Below are 4,474 nucleotides of genomic sequence, written 5' to 3'. Positions count from 1 at the left end.
ACGGCGGTCCCACGTGAAAGAGAAAATGCTAGGCAACACGCCTTCCCTAAGCTATGTGTCGTGCCGGACAGGACATGGAGTACTCCCGATTCCCGGGCATGTGTGGGGGGAGTGCGATGCGAATGCGGCAGGCCTTTTCCTTTTACTAGCAATGTGCCCGTGCGTTGCGACGGATCCAAAGTGGTAGAATAGTAGTACTTGTTCACAAACTTCAAAGAAATCACTCTTGTTTTGATATACTCCAAATATATTACTCCCTCCATTCCTAAATATTTGACTTTTTAGAGATTTCAAATGGACTATCACATACGGATTATATAGACATATTTTGAAGTGTAGATTCACTCATTTTGCTCAGTATGTAGTCACTTATTGAAATCTCTAGAAAGACAAATATTAAGTAATGGAGGGAGTACTTTTCACTCAAAATATATTTCTCGGGTTGTTTTGATGAGGTGAGGGAGGAATGTGGTTGCTTTCAAGTTAATAAGGGATTTTTTGTAAATTAGAGCAGAGAAGTGGGCTATTGTTGCAAAAATGCCACAACTTACTTCACAGCCGTTAGATGCAGATCTAATGGTCAGAAACGATGGATGGCAGACACACCACCATCACCAACTGAATCTTTTATGGGAGTATATATTTCTCCGGCTATTTTGATGAGGTGAGGGAGGGATGTGGTTGCTTTCAAGATAATAAGGGGTTTTCTGCAAATTGGAGCAGAGAAGTGGGCTATTGTTGCAAAAATGCCACAACTTACCTCACAACCGTTAGATGCAGATCTAATGGTTAGAAACGACGGATGGCAGACACACCACCATCACCAACTGAGTCTTTTATAGGAGTAGGAGTAGAGAAACATTTATAAATTGTAACATTTTGGTTCTGCTCCTTGGCACGATCGATAGATAGAAATAACGATTGGAAATGCTAGGGCGGGGCTATTTCCGCCAAATAAGCAGGGTACATAGTAGCTAGGTTGGCGCATCGTCGGTTTGGTCACACGCGCTCCGACATGTTCTAGTGTTTCTAGCAAGATGCCCGCGTGTTGCACGAAGTTGATGGGAAAGGTAAGCACAACTTATAAATTGACGGATGGGGTACTAGTTATAGTGATGCATATAATTAAGCAAGGTGATCGCACATGTCGGTATCGACTGGAACCAGAACGCAACACCACAATAAGAATTAAGGCCATGATGATGATGCGATCGCAGTGGTGGTTATAGAAGGCAGGAAGAAAGATGCAACCATCAACATACAACCTCCTCCTCCTCAACTTAGTGCGCCGGGCCACCGACCGGTGGCTAAGGAGTGGCGGCTTTTGTGGCGAGGTGGAGGTGCTTCTCAGCAAAGGCATCCAAGGCTTCTAGCCGGTTGAGGAAGGCCAACGTCGTAGCGTCCTCACTGGCCATGTAGATACCTATGTACATGATTTGCTCATACACATGGATGTGTAGGTCGATGAATTCTTGTAGGGCGAGGCGCCTCGCGGTGAGCACGACCTCCAGGTGGACATTCTTCGCGGCGTTGGCGGGCAATCGTAGGGCCACCAGTGCTTGAAAGAGGTTCCGGCCATGGAGGCCGATTAGGGTGGCAGGCAATGAGGAGCCCGGGCGCGCGGGCTAGAGGAGTACAGCGATGTCGTCCGCGAGCTTCTTGAGGACAATGAACTTGTTGGTGATGGCAACGATCATCTGGTCCAACTAAGAGTCGTAGTTGGCGTCGACGGCGGCCATCCACCAGCCGGTCTCCAACACCGTCTGGAGACGATCCTCGGCGCCATGCCGCAAGCCGACATCGTGGACCATCTGGCACAGCCGCTGGCCGCTCACACGCATCGCCGTCATGGGTCTGGAGTGAACTCTTTTGCGCTTAGTGTAGGTGCTTAGGCAAATGCTTAGGTGCGTACGATGTGGAGATGCATTGGAATGGAGGGGCGCCTTTATATGAGGGCAAACTGCGTTGTATTCACATCGTGCAGCCTCTTTTCCCGGTCCTCCTCCCATTACTTCCCTCATGCATTAATTGAAGGAGGATGCATTGGCCATTCAACATTTTGGGAACCGCTACTCCCTCGCTTGTCTACATTAAAGCCGTATCGGGAACTGCGCCGCCCGCTGTCAAATCGAATAGTACTGTGCCACTCGCTGCACACCCGCTGTCAAATCGAATAGTACTGCACCGACCGCTGAACACGCCGCCTCGCCTCCATAAAACCCCTTCGTTAAACCCGCATGCAAACCGAGAAACCTACTCCGGCCACACGTCCGTACATGAGCGGGTCGGTATTAAACATAACACCAGCCGAGCTCCTCCCGTCCGCCCTCAGTTTAAACGAGTCCAGACGCCGGCCAAGCTCCTACCGTTCGCCCTCTATTTACACGAGGCCAGACAGACAGTAGGCAAGAATCGCACCGCTCCGCCGCTCTGCAATCTCCGCCTTCACCATTTTCTCCACTCTTCCGATGGCTTCCAAGGAGCCGTTCTCCGGCATATTACCCGGCTGGGTGGCCCGCCGAGCCCTCCGGATACGGGCGAGGCCGCTCGGTGCTTCACCAACCTTGCTTGGCCCGACGGAGCCAGTTGCTGCCCCAAGCAGGCGCGTGGTTCAGCAACTCCCCGCTCCAGTTCAGCTCGATGAGGAGTGGCGATTTGCTCCACACCGGCACGGCGGCGAGCACACTGGTATGGGTGTCGTTGCTGTCGTGTCGTACCATGCATCCCGTGTCTGTGGGCGCGCCTCCCGTTCCTGCAGCAGCACCATGCAGGCAGAGACAAAAGCCGGGTGTGTGGACAGCGACGAGTCGGTGGCCAGCTTCTCCGTGTCGGCCGCCATCATCGAGGAGAAGTAGAACACGGGAGGCCGCCGCCACTTGGGTCCCATGAAGGCCACCGTCGAGGCGACGACTGCGCATTCAGGTGGTTTCTTTGCTTCTTCGTCTCTTCCGAGGACCGTTGTCGACCCCGCAAAGTGTCTGCCAGACATGAGGAAGACAAAGGGATCCACGGGCAGCCATTTATATTATGTACTCCCTCTCCAGCTGGCGGGAAATTTTTGTTCTAAGAATGGATAAATTGTATGTATCTATAACTAAAATAAGTCTAGATACATCCATTTCTAGGACAAATATTTCCGGACGGAGGGAGTATTAACTGTACCAAGATAGCCGGATTGGCACCGCTTAGTTCACGTAAATGTAATGAAATCCATCATGTTTATATGAAGATCCAGCTTTTTTATACGAAATCCTTCATGCTTATATGAAATCAGTCCGTGTTTGCACGAATTCCATCTGGTTGGTTAGAGTTGTGAAAATGTATGCTGCTGGCGTTTGATGTCGTCCTCCACGGAAGGAAACGGGAGGAAATTTGCCGGCTGCCATTGGAGATGCTCTTATGCTCGAAATAATAGAGTGACATCCAATCCATTTGAGTTAATTGCGTGTATGATTGTCCCTCTATAAAATGTTAATTGCATGTACAGTGTACACGTGACTTGCAGGGTGGCTACAGTTTCGTACAGAAAGTTAAACAGAAAGAAGTCCATCCTTAATCTTGTCTTCTAAGTACTCTGTGGGTTCCACTGTTAGTAAAGTAGCAAAAGAAGTATATATTAAATAAGTAATATATAATATAAAAATCTAAAGTTAAAGACAAAATTCGAACTCATGTCATCGTGTTGCGAGGATCCGACGCTAACCAGTCTAGCACATTTTTGTTGTAGACCATGCTGCTGATATATCTCCATGTCTACTCGTATACTCCATTCGTTCCTAAATATTTTTATTTTTTAGATTTCAAATGGACTACCACATACAGATGTGTATGTAGACATATTTTAGAGTGTAGATTTACTCATTTTTCTCCATATGTAGTCATTTGTCGAAATCTCTAAAAAGACAAATATTTAGGAACGTATGGAGTAGAAAACAGAGTTGGTGATGATGGTGTGCGTGCCATCCTACAATATAGGCCGTCGGATTTATATCTAACGGATAGGAAGAAAACTTTGGCAATTTTGCAAAAATATACCCACACCCCTCTCCACGTTCGCAAATACGGCCTTCCCTCATTCATCCTTTTCTCTCACAAGATAAACTACTCATACAAATGCATCTTGATGTTCCATGCAACGCACGGGTATCTAGCTAGTTTCTTTTAAATAGTTACTGCGATAATTGGGTTGAAGTGATATATTTTATGTCTGCCCCGAATGATTACGGATTCACTAGTAGTAACAAAGAAAAGGTTGCCTTGTTAATTAACAGAAAACCGGGTGAAAACTATCACTTGAGGCTGGTAAAAACGAGGCACACTGGGTTCAGCGTCATCGTCACTAGAGCTGTGCACGCACGGGAAATCTACATATCGAGGGGGCTAATGAGCGAGGCACAGAGACACAATGTTCGAGAGAGAAACCAATTGACAGATTATGATCAGATTGAGTTGTCACCCTTCTGTTGTCATTGTT

Source organism: Triticum dicoccoides, chromosome 2A, assembly GCF_002162155.2.
Source record: "Triticum dicoccoides isolate Atlit2015 ecotype Zavitan chromosome 2A, WEW_v2.0, whole genome shotgun sequence".
Classification (NCBI taxonomy): domain Eukaryota; kingdom Viridiplantae; phylum Streptophyta; class Magnoliopsida; order Poales; family Poaceae; genus Triticum; species Triticum dicoccoides.
This window is presented reverse-complemented; position numbering follows the sequence as displayed.